The sequence below is a fragment of the Lissotriton helveticus genome, chromosome 2_1 (genome assembly GCF_964261635.1).
Source record: "Lissotriton helveticus chromosome 2_1, aLisHel1.1, whole genome shotgun sequence".
Lineage (NCBI taxonomy): Eukaryota > Metazoa > Chordata > Amphibia > Caudata > Salamandridae > Lissotriton > Lissotriton helveticus.
The window spans coordinates 234,443,873-234,458,366 of record NC_136059.1 but is presented as its reverse complement, the minus strand read 5'-3'; the positions used below and the strand labels follow the sequence as shown (position 1 = coordinate 234,458,366).

General features: G+C 43.3%; 1 long non-coding RNA gene across 1 annotated transcript in view; it reads right to left on the bottom strand.

Moving 5' to 3' along the window:
- LOC144819288 (uncharacterized) overlaps positions 1-14,494 on the bottom strand; it is a 490,913-nt gene that overhangs the window by 14,816 nt on the left and 461,603 nt on the right. The window lies entirely within an intron of this gene.

The window sequence follows — 14,494 nt, the reverse complement described above, 5'->3', positions numbered from 1 at the left end:
CTGTCACAGTAATAAACATCCATTGTACCATGGAGCTAAGAAGAAATCTTCGAAGCAAAGTTTTTGCCATTAAAATTAAAGCCGCAGAGGAAGACACAGACAATCACACTGGAAAAATATAAATGTATTATAAGTGACTAAACAAGTTCTAGGCCTGTGTAGTGAGGACGCTGGAGACAGCCGAGTTTACACAATTAACCTGTATTTTATTCACAGCCTGCCGGGGACGTGGTTTCCCTCCTGCCAGACAAAGAACAAGTGACTAAGGTGGAATCCATGCACCCCAACACTCTTAATGTCATAAGAGATAGAACATCCACGAAGGAATTAAAGTCATAACACATGTCCCTCCTTTACTGTAATATATGATGAACAAGGAAAAAGAAACAGCCAACAAAAAAATAAGAGAAATAAAGCAAACTTTATAAAACTGTAAGATAACTTACATTACTAACATTACCCACAAAATGACATTGTTGCAAATAAAGACGACTCAAAACAGTGATTAGAAATTATTTCTACACATCACACAAACTTTATTTGGCCAATTGCGGCCATAAAAGTACAGATAGTAAAAATATTACATAAATAAATAGAGCAGCATTACAAAATTCAGGACATAACTGGGGATAATACAGTTATTTTCAAAGAAGACACTACATAAGGTGCACTCCAATAATAAGATGCATTAAACATAGATAAAATGGCCGATGGGCCTCATACTAAAAACTAAAAAAAATGTTAAAGTTCAAAAATGAGGTCGCATTCTAACATACATATATGAACGAGATGGGGTAGCTATATTGAGCCATATTTGTTTCTAAACTCCAGTGAAAGGCGGCCAAAATTTTCCACTACCATACAAATGTTCCCATTCTCCAACTTTTGCAATCTCAGAAGCGAAAGATAGGGCGTAGAAATCCTACCTAGCATGAAAATACAGGGTGTAAAATACAATAAAGTGTAATTCGCTTTGAATGGCAGTGTTATTGACTGGACATCTAGGCAGTGGTTCTCCCCAAAATATATTCCTAGGAAAGGCAACTATCAAGTGCAATAGGGTAAATTGTACTATTGCCAACTAAAACCTGAGGTTTCCATTTGGAAACCAGGAGGAATAAGGCTCACACCCCTGTGTCAAAGTGATTGGGTTATAGGTGTGGCTTACAAGCAGATTATCAACAGCCGCCTGGTGGGCTCTATCTTGCCTATACTGAAATGCCGCCTTTACCCTGGAGATAGCCCTGGAGTCAATGCTTCCTGGGTTTTCGGTGTACTCTTGCAGGTCCAACTCTAGAAGATATTTTTTTATAAATCTAATCCAGGGTATTTTGAGGGTACTGTCCAGAGTAAGACAATCCTCCAATACCTCCTTAGAGAGTTGAGCATCAGGGTTCCCCCAAAGCCTCAGCACTAAGAGTAGTGGTGCCAGCTTTATCTTGTCACCTACAGGTGTTAAATCCAACTCTGATAGGCACAAAAATGTACCGCAATATTTGGGGAGTAGCCATTAGCTGACAAGCATACTTATTTTCCACCTGCCAGATTAGATTTGATCAAAGGAAAGCCCCAGAGGATTAAAACAGTTTGCACTATGGATTTCCTTCCGCACCCCCAAAAAGAAAGTCATAGTTTTCACATTTCTAGGGTGTAAGCTCATTGTAACCGTTTTTTTAAAGTTTGTTTTAATATTGAGACCCCCCCATAAAAGTATAAAATCCATCTAAATGGAGCAGGATACCTACATATTCTTTCAAATACACTGGTGGTCTACGATTCCTTTGACATCTGGGCACCGAGACCTCACCTCCCTCTCTAAAGCCAGTGTCAACACCACTACCTCTCATCTTCCTCCAGTTACCAATCAAGTCACTATCATCCATCATCATGTACCCAACGGCGCCCTTGGTAGAATGAAAAGTGGGCATAACTTCTCACCACCTTCCTGGGGCATTGCCACCCTCCTCTTTTTCTACATATCCCCATTCTCAAGAACAATGTGCCAATCATTAACCACCTTGACTTTAAAAGGTCCCATACATTTTGAGAACCCCGCCTCCAAGCGGTCTCTCTTGTTTTTTGACCCAATCCCCCACTTCCACTGTTTTTTCTGATGCCCATCTCTTCCTCATTGATCCTAACCATAGCACCCTGCAAAAACACCATCAACAGCTAAGCAGGAAGCAATTTGATGTCCGGCTTCCTTCCCCTCATGCACTCAAATGTTGACATTTTTGTTGTACCATTCTCAGTAGTTTGATGGGTCCACACAAACTCCTCAACCGTTCTCTACACATCTTTGCCAATTTGGAGTCCCATCAAAATCTTCCCTTTAACCAACCTGTTGGCCCTGTCCACAAGACTGTTTCCTTGTGAACTGTAAAGAACAGTGTATTTCTGTTTGATGCCACATTTGGTAAAAAATTCTTGCATTTTATAAGAAGTAAGCAGGGTGCCATTATCCATAACAAGAAGTTTGGAAAATCTTTTTGTCCTGAAATACTTTTCCAACAACAAAATGTTATTACTCGTTGTCACCTCCATCATGAATTTCACAAGCCATTTAGAACTCTGTTCATGGGTCCAACAAAGTCCATGCACACATTCCAGCACAGTTTTCCTGGATTTTCAATCTGACCATCTTCAGACTGTACCCGGATTTTAAATCTTTTTCACTCTCATTACAGTCCTAGCATCTCAAAACCCATCTCATGACCATCATCCATGCTGAGCCACCAAAATACTTTGCACAATCTTTTCTTAGTGAGGATTTGTTCCAAGTTCCCTTCATGTGCCAAAAACACTATATGTTGCCTCAATCCTTGCATCAAAACACTCCTCATGATAACCTCCTGATCACCTAACTGTAACCCCTTGAGAAATTTTAAGTAAGGCCTTACATCACTTGCAATAGTACTCTCTCTTCTACTCCATTTAACAATCAAGGGGCAGATTTATGTTAACTGGCGCATCCCCGGGGATGCGCCAGTTAATGTGCGCCACAGTGCGCCACTGCTCCGCCACCCAATGTGCGCCGCATTTACAATGCGGCGCACCATGGTGCAAGGCAGTAAAGATGCGTGACGCATCTCTCGCGTACGAGCGGCGCATTGCAGGAGTCATGTCGCAAGTGCGACATGACTCATGCAATGCACAGGGGCCACCTCTTCAATGCATGGTGCGTCACCCTTACACCTGCTTCAAGCAGGCGTAAGGAATTGACGTAGAAAGTGACTGAGTGAAATCTCATAGATTTCACTCAGCCACTTTTAGGAGGCGTTCCTGCGCAGGAACACCCCCCACCCTGCGCAGGAACGCCTCCTTATGGCGCAGGGGTTTCCAACGTGACGCATCTCCTAGATGCGTCACGTTGTAAATAGGGTGCATTGTTTGCGCCACCGTTGCGTCACACTACGTGATGCAATTGCGGCGCAAAGAGGCGCAAGGGCCTCATAAATCTGCCCCCAAATCTTTAACCACTTTCAACACCTCATCATTTTCCATTTCTTTTCTCCAGTCTTCCTTGGTAAATGCCCCACTGCTAAAATTCTCAAAACCAGTTAACCATGCAACAGCTCCGTCAAGTTCTTTGGTCATTGCAGCATCCTTGTCCACGACTCTCCAATCTAGTGACAGGGGTGATAAACGGTCTGCTTGAGTATTCTTTCATCCAGGAATATACGCCCGGCTGTACCTGTATTCTTGCAGTGTCACTGTGAATATTGCTAGCCTTGCTGACCCTTTCCCTGCTCCGCCTGGCTTCCACACCTTGATTAGAGGTTTGTGATCTGTGCGGAGCACAAACCCCCAAGCCCCACACATAGGTACGAAACTATTCCACAGCCCATGCTGCAGCTAATGCCTCCCATTCTATAACATAATAATATTGCTCTGTTTCGGTCGAGGAACTGGAAGCAAAAGCCACAGCTTTTTCTACCATATTATGAACTTGGGACATAATAGCTCCAATCATAGTGTTATTTGCACCCACTGTTAAGCTCCTTGGGCCCGATTCACAGAACTAACTTAAGACAAAATCCTAAACTTACTACCATTTACGTATTCACAGAAGGCACTTACTCATTTTGGTATTCACAGAAGACACTTACTCATTTCGGTATTCACAGAAGTTAGGACTCCTAACTTTAGGACTCCTAAATGCCTTCTGTGAATACCGAAAGTCTTAAAATTAGGATTTTTCTCAATTTAGTAATAGTAAAGTTAGGACTCCTAACTTTAGGACTCCTAAATGCCTTCCGTGAATACCGAAAGTCTTAAAATTAGGATTTTTCTCAATTTAGTAGTAGTAAAGTTAGGACTCTTAACTTTAGGACTCCTAAATGCCTTCTGTGAATACCGAAAGTCTTAACATTAGGATTTTTCTCAATTTAGTAGTAGTAAAGTTAGGACTCCTAACTTTAGGACTCCTAAATGCATTCTGTGAATACCGTAAGTCTTAAAATTAGGATTTTTCTCAATTTAATAGTAGTAAAGTTAGGACTCCTAACTTTAGGACTCCTAAATGCCTTCTGTGAATACCGAAAGTCTTAAAATTAGGATTTTTCTCAATTTAGTAATAGTAAAGTTAGCACTCCTAACTTTAGGACTCCTAAATGCCTTCTGTGAATACCGAAAGTCTTAAAATTAGGATTTTTCTCAATTTAGTAGTAGTAAAGTTAGGACTCCTAACTTTAGGACTCCTAAATGCATTCTGTGAATACCGTAAGTCTTAAAATTAGGATTTTTCTCAATTTAATAGTAGTAAAGTTAGGACTCCTAACTTTAGGACTCCTAAATGCCTTCTGTGAATACCGAAAGTCTTAAAATTAGGATTTTTCTCAATTTAGTAATAGTAAAGTTAGGACTCCTAACTTTAGGACTCCTAAATGCCTTCTGTGAATACCGAAAGTCTTAAAATTAGGATTTTTCTCAATTTAGTAGTAGTAAAGTTAGGACTCCTAACTTTAGGACTCCTAAATGCCTTCTGTGAATACCGAAAGTCTTAAAATTAGGATTTTTACCAATTTAGTAGTAGTAAAGTTAGGACTCCTAACTTTACTTCTATTAAATTGAGAAAAATCCAAATTGTAAGACTTTCGGTATTCACAGAAGGCATTTAGGAGTCCTAAAGTTAGGAGTCCTAACTTCTGTGAATACCGAAATGAGTAAGTGTCTTCTGTGAATACCAAAATGAGTAAGTGCCTTCTGTGAATACGAAAATGGTAGTAAGTTTAGGATTTTGTCTTAAGTTAGTTCTGTGAATCGGGCCCCTTGTTAATGAGGTATTGAATGGCACCAAAATACCAGAACTACAAATCTCATTCTTGATGCCATCAAATATGTCCTGTTGTTCGCTTCCACACTGAAAATTACATCCTTTCCACAAACGACCTCACAAACACTCCATCTTCACAGCAAATTTGTTGACAAACTTCGAATAGTATTCCACGAGACCCATGAACGAATGTAAGTGGTCATTGTCTCATTGACATCATACACTGAAAAACACTGACCACTGAAGACAGGCCACAGTCATACTGGTGAATTGAAATGTACCCTCCATTGTTATAAATACTGTAAGATTCTTTGAATTCTCATGTAAGTGAATCAGGCGGTATGCACTTTTGAAGTCCAATTTAGTGAAAAATTTCCCTCCACTAAATAACAAAATCATTTCATTTATATTAAGCAAAGGGAAGTTACTACATCATGAATCACACTTCTGAGCTTTCTGTGATGGCCACACGAGATACCCAATAGCTTCCACAAGCTCGACTACCCCTTATAAAGCATGTTGCCTATCAATTTTTTAACCTCACTCCTAATCAGCTGCGGTGTGTGCAGGTAAGAGCGGTGGAGCAGTGGTGCAGGGTTGGAGGGGTTCGACAGATACATTATTTAATTTTCCCTCATCATCTTCTGTCGAAATCCCCCCTCCCACCCGGCCCAGCAGCTCTTACCTGCACGGTCCGCAGCTGCTCCTATTTACAATTTTTTAACCTCACTCCTAATTACACCATGAACTCTCCTTACTATATGCTTTATCGGTGTGGCCCCTTTCCTGAGTTTGATGTCATGGACATAACCCTTAAACTGGCCCGATTATTCCCTAAACAGATCCTTGGCTTTTTCTCGTATAGTCTCAAATTAATATCACCAACCATATCACTTGGTTGGAAGCCCTTGGGTTTATGATAATATGTAGATAGAATTGGTGTACCCACCCCAGAATCGGTAGTCCACTCTCAGCCACATAAACCTTACCCATTATCACCTGTGAATTAAATTTGATGGAACAGAAAAATAAACTAAAATGTCTATGGTCTCTTACTGATACTCCATGGAATTGATATCTTTGGGAGACAGTGCAACATCTGACCATCTCTCAAAAATAATGTTTTGAGAATGATTGTAAACATGGTCCTTGAGTACACCATGGCCAAAAATGATGGCACTGGATGAGTTCTTCTGCACACACAAACTCCATTGTATTCCACACTTAAGATGTGATCTCCACAATTGTCAACCAACAATTCACCCATATCTGTCACTAATATGCTTGCATAAACGTTCTTCTTGCACACCTTGGCATAATGTCCCCGATGTCCATACTTCAGACACTCTATACTAGTGGCCAAACAGGATTTGGAATTTCCTAAGTAGAAGTTGCTCACACACCTATAGCAGTTTCTTTTACTTTGTTTTTGAGCAACAATTTTCATCAGATTTTTTTTAAAATTTTTCCCATACTTAATTAACACTCCAACACATTCATGTTCCCATTCTTCCTTGTGTATGTATAAACCCACCCTCCTTCAGCCTTGACTCTTTTGCCAATTTCACAAAGATGGATTTTTGTTGCCCACAAGATTTCTTGTATTTCTTTTACTTCTACATTGTACTAGCAGTTAGTCCCTTATTAGTTCATCAGCAATTTGACCAGACTGGCACTTTATAGATAATTTACGTAATCTTGAAACAAAATCATCTATGGACTCCTCTGGTTGAGGGTGTGTATACGGTAGCAAAGTTACGTCTGGGGCAAGGGTTCGCAAAGGAGACTAATATAGCATTCCTGTCCTCATCGCCAAATTGTAGTGAGCCTGCCGGGTATGTGGCTTCACTCCTGCCACACAAAGATCAACTGACAAAGGTGGAATCCATACACTCCAAAACTCTTAATTATATAAGAGAAAGAACATCCATGAAGTAGATGACTTAAAGTAATAACACAATACCATTCAAAGCACAGCTGTTTCATTTACCTCTCTCATCAGAATTACTGGTTTTATGTTTGTATGAAAGAAGTGTGTAAAAAAGAAAAACATGAATAAAGACATAGCAGAACCGCTAAAGCATGTATGCATACAAAATGTAAGTAAATGTGTGGTAAAATAATTAAAACATATTATAAACTTTGTGGTAGCAGACCTTTTGCTTCTCACATGTTGGGTGTTCATGTGGACACACATCACAGTTCAACCCTCAGGACTCCTTGAGGGCGGATCTTATACCTAGTCCACATCCATTCACTTCCAGGGTTAACGATCACATGACCAGAATTCATCACTTGCGACAAGGTGGCTGGATCCTGTCTCCTTCTGCCGACCCACACATGATGGAGCTAGCAAAGGATGTGGTGTAGCTGCTCCTGCCATGGCATAATTTCCTCTGGTGATGCCCCCCTTCACCTTACCAACCCTGCACTCAGGTGGTGGATGCTACTCCCATTTAGGTGTGAAAGGTAAGAGGGTGGTCAATGAAGGCCTGTCTCATGAAGGGAACTGTAGTAAAGGAAGATGTGCAGTTCATTGTATATTTCAAGATCCTTTATTGTAAGTTCCTTCCAAGATAATAAGTATAGAAGTAAAACCCCACCAGGAGCCAGCTGTTAGCCTCTCAGCCTGAGTTAACCAACTGCCACAGTCAGGTAGAGAGAGACACTGTGAGCCGGAGAGACACCCAGGTATTCTATGATGTCACAGATGACATAGTACAGTCTATCTAGTGAAGAATAGTGGAGAGGACATTTACTACACATCCTCTTCCCTTATGGAATAGGAACAGAACATAGACCACAATAGGCAAAATACCTCAAATGCAACATCAGCAGAAAAGTACAAGAATGAACCAAATGAGATGTTCAGAGATAACATTAGCAGGAGGTATCATTAGCAGAAATGTGAACAAAGAAAATTAAATTTAATTCTATATGCCTCATCCCCCTCCCTTAACGAACCAAAGCAGCTAAGCTAAGTGGTCACACTCATAACCTCCCCACACATGGGTACACCACAGGGTAAACACCCTAGAACAAAAGTGAGTGTAGATGGAGACGCTAGAGAGAGACACATAGGGGTAAAATTCACTCAAGACAACCCTAAGAGAGCAAACCCCTTTCACAAAAATTCACCAGAGAAAAACAATCTTTGCAAAGAACTAGAGCTTCCCCTGATAAAGACGTGCTGACACTAAAAATATGATAAATTCACAGCACAGTCTTACCAACATGAAACCCTGGCCACGAGTTACAAGAAGGTAGACTTAGACCAGAACATAGTGTACAAACAGTCTCCACCAAAAGCAGGGGACAGCGCAGAGTAGAAACTCTGAGATTAAAAAAACACAACATCTCCTAAATAGGGTACACCACAGGATAATAAACCTGGGAACAAAAATGGGGCATGGACTACCCACAAACAGCACTACATGGGGCATGGACTACCCGCAAACACACAATCTCCCCTGAGTAGGGTACACCACAGGATAATGAACCTGGGAACAAAAATGGGGCATGGACTACCCGCAAACACCACTACATGGGGCATGGATTTCCCGCAAACACCACTACATGGGGCATGGACTACCCGCTGTGGAAAATGACTAAAATCGGTATACATAAGCGACGTTCATTTATGTTCACCACAGCCACTGTTGAAAGTAGAGCGACAACCATGAAAACAGTAGCCACGCCATCTTGTCCCTTTTAGGCCCCATCGCGAAAGTAGGTGGCAGCCATTTTTGTGTCACGACCTCTCTGCCCACTGCCAATAGCCTGCGCGCCTCTCCCCCTCACACCCCGGCCTCGCAAGCATTCCCCCGCGCCCCGACAGCCCCCGGTTTCTCCTGCTTGGACCATAAGCGCACCTCTAGCGCGACCCTGTCTCCGAGCCACATCCCGTGCTGAACCCCCCTCGCTCTTTCATCTCATTCAAAGAACAGGCCCCTTTTTGATAACCTCTTCCTCCCTGCCCGATTGTCCAGCCCGATCCCAGGCCATCACCTAGCCCGACAGATGCAGTTTATTGCCCCCTACAGTTGGACCTCGCCTCACATCAAAGGAGCGGTGGTTAATCAATACTCTCACACCTCCAGATCCGACCGATCGCCCACTTTCCTGTTCCCAGCAGCGTTCTGGCAGCCGATCATCCGAACTTCACCGGTTCCGAGCAGACCTCTCTCGAGTGATCTACGGTCCTGACTGGGAACCATCAGGAGTGCCACAGCAATTACGGAGAATAGAGGACGATCAGGCGCTGGAAGCGGAAGACAAGAAACTGTCCATGCGGTCCGGGTAAGGTCGCGTAAACACGACGAATTGCGAATTGATTGATTGTTTGAAAATACTAGTATTACTCATTTGATTGTTTCTGAGAGATTCTCTATTTGCAAACAAGCACAGAGTCGCCATACTCTGTTTAGTCTTTGCAGATAGTGAAGGGTAGGTAACGCAGGCCTTTTGCCCCCTTTGTAATCCGTCGTGCCTACTTCCCTCTCCATTTGATTGATTGTTATCCAAGCATTTACTGTTTTGGAATTGGTTCTCTTTGGATCATTCTTTATTTACAAAAAAGCACAGAGTCGCAATACTCTGTTTAGTCCTTGTGAATAGTGAAGGATAGGTAACGCAGGCTTTTGCCCCCGTTGTAATCCGTCGTGCCTATTTTTATCCCTCATTTGATTGATTGTTTATCCGAACATTGATCGTTCGGAATTGGTTCTCTTTGGGTTATTCTCTATTCACAAATAAGCAGACTTTTGTCCCCTTTGTAACCCGTCATGCCTATCTTTGCCCCGTTTGTTGGTAGTTGGTTCAGCCCGGACCGTTTATTAGAGGTAGATCATCCGGCTCCACCGGAAGAGGCCCCTAATAAAAAGGACATAAATATATATAAAAAAATTGCGGGTTAGCCGCTGTATCGTGCTAGCAAACAAAAACATAAAAATCGTTAGGAAAAACAAAAGGAATCGAGCAAAATCAGTAGGCCACTGATGGGATCTCTTTTCTGACCTCGCTAAAATAGAAACATTAGGAACAACCCCTCATGAGAAATATGAAACTAGTGAGAAGAATCGAGCTCGACGCCATGATGGCTGCAAGACAGCTCGGCTCCACCGCCCACCCCGCCCAAATAACGACAAACAATATGCAAATATTATCAATATATACAACACCCCAGCAAAATAACTATTTAAAACTTTTTATTAAACGACTATTTAAAACTTTTTATTAAACAACTATTTACATGGCAGCGGCTGCAACAACAAGCCCAAATGCATTCGCCGTCTGCTTAACGCTGTTCCTGTCCCGCCTTCAATGTTGGGCTACTTTGAGCTACTTTTTAGTAGGCTTTGGGCTATAAAAAGTCTACAAAAGCCATCAGCCGGCGAGGTAGCATCGGTAGCGGCCCGTTGAGCGAATAGGCCGGAGGCTACCCAACGCGCCAAGGCCTTGCTGGCAGCCATCGGCCGAAGAGGTCGTTGGGTGGATTTGCCGGAAGCACCACGGCCACGATGTTGTTGTACTGGCCTTCCCATTCGTCCACCCTGAGGTGGCATCCAGCGAGCCACGGGTGGGGGGGGTGAATGCCTTGCTGATGACCCCCCCCCTCTTATTGCCTGGTCTGACCATCACATATACCTGCGTCAGGAGACGGCGTGGGGTGCACTGGGAGGGAGAGGCGGCGCGAACGAGCCTCCCCCACCTCCCCAGGTGGAGGTTCCTCAGCTGCAGCAGGGCGACCCTTAGCGTTTCACTCGCCGACCAGCTGCAGTGGGGCGACCTTTAGCGTTTCACTCGCCGGCCAGCTGCAGTGGGGCGACCCTTAACGTCTCACCTGTTGGACAGCTGCACCAGGACTGCCATTGGCGTTCCACTCGGTTGGATGACCGGGTGACCCGCTCCGGTGGACGGGGTGAAGAGCAGCTGCTGCTGCGAAACGCTCAAAATGGCGGCCGACACCCCGGATTTGGGCCTGGTCCATTAGAATGGCTCTGGGCTACCTTGGAACTCGGATGCTTGCCTGCTCGGGCATGAGCCCCACTCTTGAAGACGTCCTCTCAGTTTTAAAAACTCTACGAAAGTCACTGGCCCTCGACTCCCGCAGGCTTCCGGTGGGGGCCACCGCCACTGTTGCTCGGCTATCCCCCATGGATATGCCACTGCCCCGGGAGACCGCCACCTTATTCGCATCTGGTATCGAAGGAAAGACTGATTCAACGTATCTGTGGAGGGATACACCTGCTGTCCCTCTCTCCGGAGTGGCCACAACGTTGTCACAAGATGGTGGTGCTCTCATGCTGACACCGGCCTTTGTCCGAATTACTAAGAGACACTGTAGACTGCCAACTCGATCAGCTCCGGTGGGACCTCAGCGTGACCCGGTAGGGAAGATTTTGCCTTCCTCGCCTTTAAGCCGCAGTCCACGCCGCTTGTCCTCTCTGTTGGCACTAAACGAACTTTTTGAACTACCGAAAGGGATTCTGGTCCGGCCGCTAGTTGTCGGAGGCATTTGGACTATACTCTGGACCCACCCGGCCACGCCCCAAAATGGCGCCAGTATAGGCGAGACTTGCAACTCCTTATGACGTTTTAGTTACATAGCCTTGATATTATGGGATATGTATACTGTCCTTGAGCACGTGGCGGGCGGGGAAGGGTACTGACTGGGCATGCGGACGACCCTACTGATATTGGTTCTTATTCACTATTGATTATTGTATTTTCGAAGTAATGCTACTCATGATGCTCGCCCATGGTATGCGTATAAACGATTTTATTGTAACTGATCTTGTTTTACTTTCAATTATAAAATCAACCTTCATTGATCCTGCAACCATTTGTCTCGTTTAAGTTTTTCCCATTACAATGGCTCGCTCATTACGTACTCCTATACTACAAGTGTAATCTCTCCTTACCTCATACATTTCCCGTCTGCCCCGTGGCCGGCCTGTATGGTTGGAGGCCCGTATTTTTATGCTGACATCTTTTTCAATCAAGGTTTTAAAAGAAAAAAAATAAAATATGTAGAACTAGCCTCATATCAGTCACTTAGATTGGTAGGTTCTCGGATAAAGGCTACTATTTTCAAAATAAATAAAGGACAAGTAAAATGAAGCAATTTTGGTTATGAAAAATTAGAAAGGCATGGTACATACGAACAATGCGAAAAGAATAGTCAAGATCTGTCGTATTTTTGCATTCCTGCAGCATAAGCAATAGGTAAAAGATTCGGATATTTAGATATATCTATGAATGGGACAATAGACCAGTTCCTCTGGGCTGCAATGCCGAGATGCAAGGTACTGCTTCCCAAAGAAGATAAGTTAGGCACGTGGTAGGTAAAAACATTTTCGTATTTTTGCGCGCTGATGTGCTTTGTACGCTGTCACCCCCCCCCCCTTCTCTTTCTCTGCAGGTTAATATCGGAATTTCAGCTGGAGTATGGAGAAGACCCAGAATGCACCGTGTTACACGCAGAAAGAAGAAGAATTGTATGGTATGAATGCGCGCGTGGGCCCCGATTTGTGTTGTATGAATGCTCATGTGTGGCACACGTCTGGGTTGACGGACAAATGCTTTTTTTTGTATGACTGAGGTATAGATCGAGCGGTTAATGGAATAAGAAAAACAAGCCCGAACATGATACCTGCATGTGAAGGACGAAAAAGAATATAGCACTTACCCTACCTAGGAACGACTCTCTCCCTCTCTGGAGCTAGTGAATGGGAGAGTGGCCTACGCCAGAAACTTGAAGGGTTATTGTAGTACCTCGGACCCCAACCGATATCCCAAATGAACGCCCTAAATGACGCGCACCAGTGAGTCAACTTAATGTGCAGACTAGATGAGAAAAGTTAAGGATACCCCGGGTTGGGGTTCATCCAAAATCCCCCCTCAGGCCAGAAATTAGGGATATTGTCATGTTTTAGATTCACCCCCTCTTCTTCCATCCTCATAGAAAAGTCAGAATTGCACCATCGCACATCCAACAGACACCCCTCCTTTACCTCAACTTGGATCAGCATTTGTTAGATGTTGGAAGACCCCACCGTGAGTATAAGCATGACTGGACCAGTGTCCGACCAATTAAAAGGAGTAAGTATTTATTGAAGCGAGGTTACCAACAGAAATTGTCTGCTATTAGGAAGGAAGGAGAACGAAGAGCTCGACCCCCAAATGAATTAAATGGAGTACTGAAAATATGCAACACGCATGAAAAGGCTCTTTCGCCCAAAATAGCCCTCTGTTTTATCTTAAGTTTTCGTACTTGATGTATGTACTGTCGCACCCTATCTGGTATTTGTGTATACGTAAACTATGAATTTATGTTTTCCCTCAGCTTGTGTTTTATACGTGAAACTGACCCGTACTGATCTATATGTGTGTGCACTGAATAGCCTATTATTGTACACGTCTCTCTCTCTCTCTCTCTCCCTCTTTTTATGTTGTACGTGTACTAATAGCCTATTTGGTACGCACGACGCTCTCTCCCTCTGAGGGCTCTCTCGCTCCCTTTTGAATAAATGACGACACTGTACCTCGCCGGTACGGGAATAATTGGCTTTTAGACACGACAGTGTTTGAACAAATTGACAGAAACAAAACGATTGCATTTTGCCATATTACTGCCTCTCCTTTCTGTAAAATGATGAAACTTAATTGGCTGAGAAAGAAAGGACAGGTGAGACGACTGATGTCCCCTAATCTGACCCTTAAAAAGGGAACTATATGTCAGTGGCTTTTGTCTTAAGTACTTTGGTAACACCACCCTCATCGTTCGGATTACCACCGCCCATTGTACAAAAATAGAATGTCCGATACGTCCCCGTTCCTCCAGAATGGTCCCAGTTCTGTACCAGCCGTCCCAGAAAATCTTAAAGACTGTAGCTATAGTCCCATGATAACAGCATTTCACATTTTTATAAATTAACAGACCTTGAAGAAACATATAGCTCAACGGGATTTGTTTTAAGACAAACGCGAGTCTCTACTGAAGGAGACGGTTTGAATTCGATAAACTATGTAATTTTTAGATATCAGACTTCTTGCCACGTTCGCAAATATAACAAGAGAAAAACGCCAGACAGACATGTTGTTTGAAAATAAAAAAAATGCTTGCCGACCTGCACTACAGCAATGATGCATGAGTTAACAACATCCACCGATGTAAGGATTACTAAGCATCCACCCTATCGCGACCAATGAACGTTT